The sequence below is a fragment of the Entelurus aequoreus genome, linkage group LG16 (assembly GCF_033978785.1).
Source record: "Entelurus aequoreus isolate RoL-2023_Sb linkage group LG16, RoL_Eaeq_v1.1, whole genome shotgun sequence".
Classification (NCBI taxonomy): domain Eukaryota; kingdom Metazoa; phylum Chordata; class Actinopteri; order Syngnathiformes; family Syngnathidae; genus Entelurus; species Entelurus aequoreus.
In genome coordinates this window covers 10,541,528-10,555,096 of record NC_084746.1, presented here as the reverse complement: position 1 = coordinate 10,555,096, position 13,569 = coordinate 10,541,528, and the positions used below count along the sequence as shown (strand labels likewise).

The 13,569-nt window shown below is 34.8% G+C and overlaps 1 protein-coding gene across 1 annotated transcript in view; it reads right to left on the bottom strand.

The window, feature by feature from the left end:
* Window positions 1-13,569, bottom strand: part of LOC133630591 (receptor-type tyrosine-protein phosphatase S-like) — a 375,093-nt gene that overhangs the window by 235,338 nt on the left and 126,186 nt on the right. The window lies entirely within an intron of this gene.

The following is a 13,569-nucleotide window of genomic DNA, read 5'->3' as shown; positions in this document are numbered from 1 at the left end:
TAGCTACTTTCAACCCTGCATTGTGCATTCCTCCATCCAGGAATATTCAAAGTTGGAAACTTTCCATGGGAATTAACGGGAATATATGGGAATTAAAGGGAATCAATGGGAAATAAATGGGAATAAACATTGAATGCAACATGCTAGATCTTGCAGCATGATTATTAGCTAAAACAACCTGATTTCATGCAAATTTAGTAGAATTTCAACCCTGCACGGTGCATTCCTCCCTCCAGGAATATTAAAACTTGGAAACTTTCCATGGGAATTAACAGGAATATATGGGAATATATGGGAATTAACGGGAATCAATGGGAAATTAATGGGAATAAACATTGAATGCAACATGCTAGATCTTGCAGCATGCTTATTAGCTACTTTCAACCCTGCATTGTGCATTCCTCCATCCAGGAATATTCAAAGTTGGAAACTTTCCATGGGACTTAACGGGAATATATGGGACTTAACGGGAAATTAATGGGAATAAACATTGAATGCAACATGCTAGATCTTGCAGCATGATTATTAGCTAAAACAACCTGATATCATGCAAATTTAGTAGAATTTCAACCCTTCACGGTGAATTCCTCCCTCCAGGAATATTCAAAGTTGGAAAATTTCCATGGGAATTAACAGGAATATATGGGAATATATGGGAATTAACAGGAATCAATGGGAAATTAATGGGAATAAACATTGAATGCAACATGCTAGATCTTGCAGCATGCTTATTAGCTACTTTCAACCCTGCATTGTGCATTCCTCCATCCAGGAATATTCAAAGTTGGAAACTTTCCATGGGACTTAACGGGAATATATGGGACTTAACGGGAAATTAATGGGAATAAACATTGAATGCAACATGCTAGATCTTGCAGCATGATTATTAGCTAAAACAACCGGATTTCATGCAAATTTAGTAGAATTTCAACCCTGCACGGTGCATTCCTCCCTCCAGGAATATTAAAAGTTGGAAACTTTCCATGGGAATTAACAGGAATATATGGGAATATATGGGAATTAACGGGAATCAATGGGAAATTAATGGGAATAAACATTGAATGCAACATGCTAGATCTTGCAGCATGATTATTAGCTACTTTCAACCCTGCATTGTGCATTCCTCCATCCAGGAATATTCAAAGTTGGAAACTTTCCATGGGACTTAACGGGAATATATGGGACTTAACGGGAAATTAATGGGAATAAACATTGAATGCAACATGCTAGATCTTGCAGCATGATTATTAGCTAAAACAACCTGATATCATGCAAATTTAGTAGAATTTCAACCCTTCACGGTGCATTCCTCTCTCCAGGAATATTAAAAGTTGGAAACTTTCCATGGGAATTAACGGGAATATATGGGAATTAACGGGAACTAATGGGAAATTAATGGGAATAAACATTGAATGCAACATGCTAGATCTTGCAGCATGATTATTAGCTACTTTCAACCCTGCATTGTGCATTCCTCCATCCAGGAATATTCAAAGTTGGAAACTTTCCATGGGAATTAACGGGAATATATGGGAATTAAAGGGAATCAATGGGAAATAAATGGGAATAAACATTGAATGCAACATGCTAGATCTTGCAGCATGATTATTAGCTAAAACAACCTGATTTCATGCAAATTTAGTAGAATTTCAACCCTACACTGTGCATTCCTCCATCACACGCCCAGATAATTCCCACACTACAGCAGGGCTATTGAGGCCACACTAGTATTTGACCCGGCTGTCCGTTAGTCATACAAACCATGTTTCCATATGAGTTGGGAAATTGTGTTAGATGTAAATATAAACGGAATACAATGATTGCAAATCCTTTTGAACCCATATTCAGTTGAATATGCTACAAAGACAACATATTTGATGTTCAAACTCATAAACTTTATTTTTTTTTTGCAAATAATCATTAACTTAGAATTTCATGGCTGCAACACGTGCCAAAGTAGTTGGGAAAGGGCATGTTCACCACTGTGTTACATCACCTTTCCTTTTAACAACACTCAATAAACGATTGGGAACTGAGGAAACTAATTGTTGAAGCTTTGAAAGTGGAATTCTTTCCCATTCTTGTTTTATGTAGAGCTTCAGTCGTTCAACAGTCCGGGGTCTCCGCTGTCGTATTTTACGCTTCATAATGCGCCACACATTTTCGATGGGAGACAGGTCTGGACTGCAGGCGGGCCAGTCTAGTACATGCACTCTTCTCTTACGAAGCCACGCTATTATAACACGTGCTGAATGTGGCTTGGCATTGTCTTGCTGAAATAAGCAGGGGCGTCCATGGCGCTTAGATGGCAGCATATGTTGTTCCAAAACCTGTATGTACATTTCAGCATTAATGGTGCCTTCACATATGTGTAAGTTACCCATGTCTTGGGCACTAATGCACCCCCATACCATCACACATGCTGGCTTTTCAACTTTGCGCCAATAACAGTCTGAATGGTTCGCTTTCCCTTTGGTCCGGATGACACGATGTCAAATATTTCCAAAAACAATTTGAAATGTGGACTCGTCAGACCACAGAACACTTTTCCACTTTGCATGAGTCCATCTTAGATGATCTCGGGCCCAGAGAAGCCGGCGGCGTTTCTGGGTGTTGTTGATAAATGGCTTTCGCTTTGCATAGTAGAGCTTTAACTTGCACTTACAGATGTAGCGACCAACTGTATTTAGTGACAGTGGTTTTCTGAAGTGTTCCTGAGCCCATGTGGTGATATCCTTTACAGATTGATGTCGGTTTTTGATACAGTGCTGTCTGAGGGATGGAAGGTCACGCTCATTCAATGTTGGTTTCCGGCCATGCTGCTTACGTGGAGTGATTTCTCCAGATTATCCGAACCTTTTGATGATATTATGGAGCGTAGATGGTGAAATCCCTAAATTTCTTGCAATTGCACTTTGAGAAACGTTGTTCTTAAACTGTTCAACAATTTGCTCACGCAGTTGTGGACAAAGTGGTGTACCTCGCCCCATCCTTTCTTGTGAAAGACTGAGCATTTTTTGGGAAGCTGATTTTATACCCAATCATGGCACCCACCTGTTCCCAATTAGCCTGCACACCTGTGGGATGTTCCAAATAAGTGTTTGATGAGCATTCCTCAACTTTATCAGTATTTATTGCCACCTTTCCCAACTTCTTTGTCACGTGTTGCTGCCATCAAATTCTAAAGTTAATGATTATTTGCAACAAAAAAAAGTTTATGAGTTTGAACATCAAATATGTTGTCTTTGTAGCATATTCAACTGAATATGGGTTGAAAATGATTCGTAAATCATTGTATTCCGTTTATATTTACATCTAACACAATTTCCCAACTCATATGGAAACGGGGTTTGTACCAGGGGTGTTTATGGTGGTGGCAGATCATCTCTTCTACCCTTTTCCCCGCCTCTTTCACCCCCCAAAAAAATGGTTACACTGGGAAGTGAGTGTCAGCAGGATTACTTTGCACAAGCAAATATGCAGCACACGCGTAAGTCCCAAAAGCCCAGGAGTTACTGCGCATGCACTTTCTGCACGCATAAACCAGCGCCGCTGCAGGACCGCACACCCACTAGGGGTTTTGCAACATGCAGAAGTGCAGATATTGGCTTTGTCCGCACGCCTGCAGAGTTTTTACACCCGGCTAGAAAAGCTGCAAGTTACAAAAGAAGGGAGAGAGAGAAGAGAAGGAGAAAAGAAAGAGAGAGGTGGACAGCAGCTTTCAGGCACGGACGGTGTGTTTGTAAACATGGCAAAGAAAACGCACGCCATTGTCTGGAGTGTTGTCAGCATGTCTGTGATGTGGACATAATTTGTATATATATCGCAGATATACCCGCGGACAGACATCTACAAAATATGCAAATATTAAGAGGACAGTGGCGGCTTTTAAGAAGAAAAAGTCATGTTAGCTTCAGTCTCTTTCGGTCAGCGACATGGAGGGACAGAAGTAGTCTCTAAACACGAGTACATTCTATAATAACACCAGAAGAAGATGCTACCTTTGTTGCATAAAAAAAAAGTCATTAAAAGTATGTGAACGCTTGACAAAAAAAACAAAAAAAATATTGAAATTATGGCAAAACGATAAAAAAATATATGGTAATGCTAATGAAAAAAACCATATTATTTTTAAATGTATGTATACAATTTTAAGCATTTTTAAAGAAAATCATATCATCATAGCAAATTATGCAAATTACTCCATTGTCTGGAGTGTTGTCAGCATGTCTGTGATGTGGGTGTGATTTATGTATATCACAGATATAAAAAATATTACAAAATATGCAAATATTAAGAGGACAGTGGCGGCTTTTAAGAAGAAAAAGTCATGTTAGCTTCAGCCTCTTTAGTCAGCGACATGGAGGGACAGAAGTAGTCTCCAAACATGAGTACATTCTATAATAACACCAGAAAAAGATGCTACATTTGTTGCATAAAAAAAAAAAAGTCATTAAAAGTATGTGAACACTTGACAAAAAAAACAAAAAAAATATCGAAATTAAGGCAAAACGATAAAAAATATATGGTAATGCTAATGAAAAAAAACAGATTATTTTTAAATGTATGTATACAATTTTAAGCATTTTTAAAGAAAATCATATCATCATAGCAAATTATGCAAATTACTCCATTGTCTGGAGTGTTGTCAGCATGTCTGTGATGTGGGTGTGATTTATGTATATCACAGATATAAAAAATATTACAAAATATGCAAATATTAAGAGGACAGTGGCGGCTTTTAAGAAGAGAAAGTCATGTTAGCTTCAGCCTCTTTAGTCAGCGACATGGAGGGACAGAAGTAGTATCTAAACACGAGTACATTCTACAATAACACCAGAAGAAGATGCTACATTTGTTGCTATTTGTTTTTCATTTTCAAAAAGTCATTAAAATAATGAATAAAAACAGATTCGTTTTAAATGTATGTATACATTTTTGAGCTTTTTTAACGAAAATCATATCATCATAGCAAATTATGCTAATCACGCCCTTGTCAGCATGTCTGTGATGTGGGTGTGGTTGTTATATACAGTATATCGCAGATATACCCGTGGACAGCCATCTACAAAATGTGCAAATATTAAGAGGACAGTGGCGGCTTTTAAGAAGAAAAAGTCATGCTAGCTTCAGTCTCTTTAGTCAGCGACATGGAGGGACAGAAGTAGTCTCTAAACACGAGTACATTCTATAATAACACCAGAAGAAGATGCTACATTTGTTGCATAAAAAAAAAGTCATTAAAAGTGTGTGAACACTTGACAAAAAAAACTAAAAAAATATTGAAATTATGGCAAAACGATAAAAAATATATGGTAATGCTAATGGAAAAAAAACAGATTATTTTTAAATGTATGTATACAATTTTAAGCATTTTTAAAGAAAATCATATCATCATAGCAAATTATGCAAATTACTCCATTGTCTGGAGTGTTGTCAGCATGTCTGTGATGTGGGTGTGATTTATGTATATCACAGATATAAAAAATATTACAAAATATGCAAATATTAAGAGGACAGTGGCGGCTTTTAAGAAGAAAAAGTCATGTTAGCTTCAGCCTCTTTAGTCAGCGACATGGAGGGACAGAAGTAGTCTCCAAACCACGAGTACATTCTACAATAACAGCAGAAGAAGATGCTACATTTGTTGCTATTTGTTTTTCATTTTCAAAAAGTCATTAAAATAATGAATAAAAACAGATTCGTTTTAAATGTATGTATACATTTTTGAGCTTTTTTAACGAAAATCATATCATCATAGCAAATTATGCTAATTACACCCTTGTCAGCATGTCTGTGATGTGGGTGTGGTTGTTATATACAGTATATCGCAGATATACCCTTGGACAGCCATCTACAAAATGTGCAAATATTAAGAGGACAGTGGCGGCTTTTAAGAAAAAAAGTCATGCTAGCTTTAGCCTCTTTAGTCAGCGACATGAAGGGACAGAAGTAGTCTCTAAACACGAGTACATTCTATAATAACACCAGAAGAAGATGCTACATTTGTTGCATAAAAAAAAGTCATTAAAAGTATATGAACACTTGACAAAAAAAAACAAAAAAAATATTGAAATTATGGCAAAACGATAAAAAATATATGGTAATGCTAATGAAAAAAACCAGATTATTTTTAAATGTATGTATACAATTTTAAGCATTTTTAAAGAAAATCATATCATCATAGCAAATTATGCAAATTACTCCATTGTCTGGAGTGTTGTCAGCATGTCTGTGATGTGGGTGTGATTTATGTATATCACAGATATAAAAAATATTACAAAATATGCAAATATTAAGAGGACAGTGGCTGCCTTTAAGAAGAAAAAGTCATGTTAGCTTCAGCCTCTTTAGTCAGCGACATGGAGGGTCAGAAGTAGTCTCTAAACACGAGTACATTCTACAATAACAGCAGAAGAAGATGCTACATTTGTTGCTATTTGTTTTTCATTTTCAAAAAGTCATTAAAATAATGAATAAAAACAGATTCGTTTTAAATGTATGTATACATTTTTGAGCTTTTTTAACGAAAATCATATCATCATAGCAAATTATGCAAATTACGCGCTTGTCAGCATGTCTGTGATGTGGGTGTGATTGTTATATACAGTATATCGCAGATATACCCGTGGACAGCCATCTACAGAATGTGCAAATATTAAGAGGACAGTGGTGGCTTTTAAGAAAAAAAAGTCATGCTAGGTTCAGCCTCTTTAGTCAGCGACATGAAGGGACAGAAGTAGTCTCTAAACACGAGTACATTCTATAATAACACCAGAAGAAGATGCTACATTTGTTGCATAAAAAAAGTCATTAAAAGTATATGAACACTTGACAAAAAAAACAAAAAAAATATTGAAATTAAGGCAAAACGATAAAAAATATATGGTAATGCTAATGAACAAAAACAGATTATTTTTAAATGTATGTATACAATTTTAAGCATTTTTAAAGAAAATCATATCATCATAGCAAATTATGCAAATTACTCCATTGTCTGGAGTGTTGTCAGCATGTCTGTGATGTGGGTGTGATTTATGTATATCACAGATATAAAAAATATTACAAAATATGCAAATATTAAGAGGACAGTGGCGGCTTTTAAGAAGAGAAAGTCATGTTAGCTTCAGCCTCTTTAGTCAGCGACATGGAGGGACAGAAGTAGTCTCTAAACACGAGTACATTCTATAATAACACCAGAAGAAGATGCTACATTTGTTGCTATTTGTTTTTCATTTTCAAAAAGTCATTAAAATTCAGGAAACACTTGAAAAAATCTCAACAAAGTAAAATGTACAAAAAGCAACAACAATTGAAAATATGGCAACTGATACAAAAAAATATATGTTAAAGCTAATGAATAAAAACAGATTAGTTTTAAATGTATGTATACATTTTTGAGCTTTTTTAACGAAAATCATATAATCATAGCAAATTATGCAAATTACGCCCTTGTCAGCATGTCTGTGATGTGGGTGTGATTGTTATATACAGTAAATCGCAGCTATACCCGTGGACAGCCATCTACAAAATGTGCAAATATTAAGAGGACAGTGGCGGCTTTTAAGAAAAAAAAGTCATGCTAGCTTCAGTCTCTTTAGTCAGCGACATGGAGGGACAGAAGTAGTCTCTAAACACGAGTACATTCTATAATAACACCAGAAGAAGATGCTACATTTGTTGCTAAAAAAAAAAAAGTAATTAAAAGTATGTGAACACTTGACAAAAAAAACAAAAAAATATTGAAATTATGGCAAAACGATAAAAAATATATGGTAATGCTAATGAATAAAAACAGATTATTTTTAAATGTATGTATACATTTTTAAGCTTTTTTAAAGAAAATCATATCATCATAGCAAATTATGCAAATTACCGCATTGTCTGGAGTGTTGTCAGCATGTCTGTGATGTGGGTGTGATTTATGTATATCACAGATATAAAAAATATTACAAAATATGTAAATATTAAGAGGACAGTGGCGGCTTTTAAGAAGAAAAAGTCATGTTAGCTTCAGCCTCTTTAGTCAGCGACATGGAGGGACAGAAGTAGTCTCTAAACACAAGTACATGCTATAATAACACCAGAAGAAGATGCTACATTTGTTGCTATTTGTTTTTCATTTTCAAAAAGTCATTAAAATTCAGGAAACACTTGAAAAAATCTCAACAAAGTAAAATGTACAAAAAGCAACAACAATTGAAAATATGGCAAACTGATACAAAAAAATATATGTTAAAGCTAATGAATAAAAACAGATTAGTTTTAAATGTATGTATACATTTTTGAGCTTTTTTAACGAAAATCATATCATCATAGCAAATTATGCAAATTACGCCCTTGTCAGCATGTCTGTGATGTGGGTGTGATTGTTATATACAGTAAATCGCAGCTATACCCGTGGACAGCCATCTACAAAATGTGCAAATATTAAGAGGACAGTGGCGGCTTTTAAGAAAAAAAAGTCATGCTAGCTTCAGTCTCTTTAGTCAGCGACATGGAGGGACAGAAGTAGTCTCTAAACACGAGTACATTCTATAATAACACCAGAAGAAGATGCTACATTTGTTGTTAAAAAAAAAAAAAGTCATTAAAAGTATGTGAACAATATATGTTAATGCTAATGAATAAAAACAGATTAGTTTTAAATGTAATTTTTTTAAAGAAAATCATATCATCATATCAAAGTATGCAAATTACACCATTGTCGTGGAGTGTTGTCAGCACGTCTGTGATGCGGGTGTGATTTGTATATATATCGCAGATATACCCGTAGAGAGAGGTCAAGCAGGATAGATGAGCGTGAAAATGGAAAAATAAAATAATAAAACACGAAGAGAGGAAATTAGAACTGCTCAGTGGCAAGTGAAAGAAGGTAAAAAAGAAAAGTGACCATAAAGCGTCGTCCATTAGCACGCACAGAGTGGTGGGCCACATCCTGTAGGCCGCCACAAGCAGCACACATTAGTGTGGGTCAAGCATGGAGACCATCACCACCACTTCTTCATCAAAGTCTCTGCTCACTAATGGAAAGCGTATTTGCGACGTGAAACATTTTTCTCCTCTTTGATTGTGTTTGTGTCAGTCACAGTGCACTTAACGCCATTCTTGGATGGCATGATATCATCTGGAGCGGTGTGTTTCACCCACTGTGAGATACAGTCGTGGGAGATTATGTAGGTCAAAAGGTATCCAATGCTTAAACCAAAAATAAACAAAAAGGTGAGTGCCCCTAAGAAAAGGCGTTGAAGCTTAGGGAAGGCTATGCAGAACGAAACTAAACGTGAACTGGCTACAAAGCAAATAAAAACAGAATGCTGGACGACAGCAAAAACTTACAGCGTGTGGAGCAGCAGACAAACTTAAAGCGTGTGGAGCAGCAGACAAAAATAAACAAAAAGGTGAGTGCCCCTAAGAAAAGGCATTGAAGCTTAGGGAAGGCTATGCAGAACGAAACTCAATCTGAACTGGCTACAAAGCAAACAAAAACAGAATGCTGGACGGCAGCAAAAACTTACAGCGTGTGGAGCAGCAGACACAAATAAACAAAAAGGTGAATGCCCCTAAGAAAAGGCATTGAAGCTTAGGGATGGCTATGCAGAACGAAACTCAATCTAAACTGGCTACAAAGCAAACAAAAACAGAATGCTGGACGACAGCAAAAACTTACAGCGTGTGGAGCAGCAGACAAAAATAAACAAAAAAGTCAATGCCCCTAAGAAAAGTAATTGAAGCTTCGGGATGGCTATGCAGAATGAAACTAAATCTAAACTGGCTACAAAGCAAACACAAACAGAATGCTGGACAACAGCAAAAACTTACAGTGTGTGGATTAGCAGACAAAAATAAACAAAAAGGTGAATGTCCCAAGAAAAGGCATTGAAGCTTAGGGATGGCTATGCAGAACGGAACTAAATCTAAACTGGCTACAAAGCAAACAAAAACAGAATGCTGGACGGAAGCAAAAACTTACAGCGTGTGGAGCAGCAGACAAAAATAAACAAAAAGGTGAATGCCCCTCAGAAAAGGCATTGAAGCTTAGGGATGGCTATGCAGAACGAAACTCAATCTGAACTGGCTACAAAGCAAACAAAAACAGAATGCTGGACGACAGCAAAAACTTACAGCGTGTGGAGCAGCAGACAAAAATAAACAAAAAGGTCAATGCCCCTAAGAAAAGTCATTGAAGCTTAGGGATGACTATGCAGAATGAAACAAATTCTGAACTGGCTACAAAGCAAACAAGAACAGAATGCTGGACGACAGCAAAAACTTACAGCGTGTGGAGCAGCAGACAAAAATAAACAAAAAGGTCAATGCCCCTAAGAAAATTCATTGAAGCTTAGGGATGACTATGCAGAATGAAACTAATTCTGAACTGGCTACAAAGCAAACAAGAACAGAATGCTGGACGACAGCAAAAACTTACAGCGTGTGGAGCAGCAGACTAAAAGAAACAAAAAGGTGAATGCCCCTAAGAAAAGGCATTGAAGCTTAGGGATGGCTATGCAGAACGAAACTCAATCTGAACTGGCTACAAAGCAAACAAAAACAGAATGCTGGACGACAGCAAAAACTTACAGCCTGTGGAGCAGCAGACAAAAATAAACGAAAAGGTGAATGCCCCTAAGAAAAGTCATTGAAGCTTAGGGATGACTATGCAGAATGAAACTAATTCTGAACTGGCTACAAAGCAAACAAGAACAGAATGCTGGACGACAGCAAAAACTTACAGCGTGTGGAGCAGCAGACAAAAATAAACAAAAAGGCGAATGCCCCTAAGAAAAGGCATTGAAGCTTAGGGATGGCTATGCAGAACGAAACTCAATCTGAACTGGCTACAAAGCAAACAAAAACAGAATGCTGGACGACAGCAAAAACTTACAGCGTGTGGAGCAGCAAAGTACATCCGTACAATGTCCACACAAAAAAAGATAGCAACAACTTCCATATTCTCGATTGCTAAAACAAAGCCAGTGCGTTGAACAGCGCTCAAAGGAAGACCATGAAACTGCAACATGAAAATACCAACAAAAAGAGGAAAAGCCACCAAAATAGGAGCTCGAGACAAGAACTAAAACACTACGCACGGGAAAACAGCAAAAAAGTCCAAATAAGTCACAGACAGGTCTGTGATCGGGACAGAACACTCCCAATGGCGTGTTTACGTGAAGCATTTTATTCCGGTTGGGCTTATAATCCGATTAAATGTGTCCATTGTTTTCCCCCCCAAGTTCACCCTCAGCCACTGCGTTGGCAACTAAAGTTGAAGTAAAATATTGTGGACAATCCTCCCTTCGAGTCGCTGCACCGAAGCCGCTGATTAGGAGGAATCAGATCACAGAAGCCAGGATGGGAAGAATTCATTCGGATAAAAGTTTGCACAAACACACTGCAAAAAGTGAAATGTAAGTAAGATGAAATATGTCAAATAAGGCTGATATTTGCTTATTTTCTGTCTGATAAGATCATTCTTCTCACTAAGCAGATTTGATGTTAGAGTGTTTTACTTGTTTTAAGTGTTTTGCTCCTAAATGATCTCAGTAAGATATTACAGCTTGTTGCTGAGATGTGATGACCTATATTGAGTAAAACATGCTTGAAACTAGAATATCAAGTGTTGCAAAGCTGTGTCATCAACACCCACAAGTATACAACTACTTTTTTAAAGCCATCATTTCTTATTTCAAGCATGAAATAAAAAAAAATCATGACTTTGACACAATTGTGTCTCATAATTAAAACAGATGACAGCCAAATGGACTTTGCTGTTTTATTTCCAATGAAACAATATAAAATAGGTACTCATATAGTAGTACAGTTGGCACAGTACAGTAAACTGACAGTTCATATTTCAACATTTAACATTTCTAACAATTTGGAACAGAAATAGTTCATGCACATTCAGATGAATTCTTCAAAATTACAATTAAAAAAATGTTCGAGCCGGGGGCGGGGCTGTATATATGCGCACTAATTGACTGAAAGAGCACGCACTTGGTGCGATGATGTCATGTTATCCATGGAAAAATGCATTTTTAGACAATATGATTTGCCTGAGCGGCTAGGAGACCCCGAGAGTAACAAGCGCTTGCCTTGTTGCCTTTCCATTAAGAACAATAAATTAGTTTTTAGTATAAGTAAATGTAATGCCGAGCACATATCATTATGTCAAGATAATGGCACTAGCATTTACCTCATTTAAGAATATTTTTCAACATATTGAGCAAAAAAGGTCTCTTTTTTTTTTTTTCTACCAAGAAAAGTGCACTTGTTATTAGTGAGAATATACTTATTTTAAGGTATTTTTGGGGTTCGTTGAAGTTAGCTCATTTGACTTGTTTTGGAAAGTCTTGACAAGCCAAATTGTCTTGTTCTATTGGCAGATAAGGTTGCGTAGTTCAAATCAAATAAATACAAATTTAAATAAATAAATAAAGAAATAAATAAATAAATAGTATGCATAAATAAATAAATAAATAAATATAAATAAATAAATAGTATAAATAGTATACATAATTAAATATAAATATAAATAAATAAATAAATAGTATACATAAATAAATAAATAAATAAATAGTATACATAAATAAATAAATATAAATAAATAGTATAAATAGTATAAATAGTATACATAAATATATAAATAAATAAATAGTATAAATAGTATAAATAGTATACATAAATAAATAAATAAATAGTATACATAAATAAATAAATATAAATATAAATAAATAGTATAAATAGTATACATAAGTATATAAATAAATAAATGGTACAAATAGTAAATAGTATACATAAATAAATAAATAAATATAAATAAATAAATAGTATACATAATTAAATATACATATAAATAAATACATAGTATAAATAGTATACATATATAAATAAATAGTATACATAAATAAATACATAAATATAAATATAAATAAATAGTATAAATAATATACATAAATATATAAATAAATAAATAGTATAAATAGTATACATAAATAAATAAATAAATAGTATACATAAATAAATAAATAAATATAAATAAATAGTATAAATAGTATACATAAGTATATAAATAAATAAATAGTACAAAGAGTAAATAGTATACATAAATAAATAAATAAATAAATAAATATAAATAAATAAACAAATAGTATAAATAGTACACATACATTCATAAATAAATAGTATAAATAGTATACATAAATACATAAATAAATACAAAAAAATATAAATAAATAGTATAAATAGTATACATAAATAAATAAATACATATAAATATAAATATAAATAAATAGTATAAATAGTATACATAAATAAATAAATATAAATATAAATATACATATAAATAAATAAATAAATACAATTGTGCTTAGTTCAAATAAAATACCCCTCATTTTTGTTTTTCTTGTTTTTGAACACTGACTTTTTGCAGTGTGCAGAAAGAAGGCCAGGCCAGCACGCAAGGCCCCCGGACCACCGCCCCCCCCCCCACCCCCCAGGTGCGGTTCACGCAGTAATGTTTTTTAGACTGGGGCTGTGTGCAGAAATGATGGACCGGGTTTAGCAGAT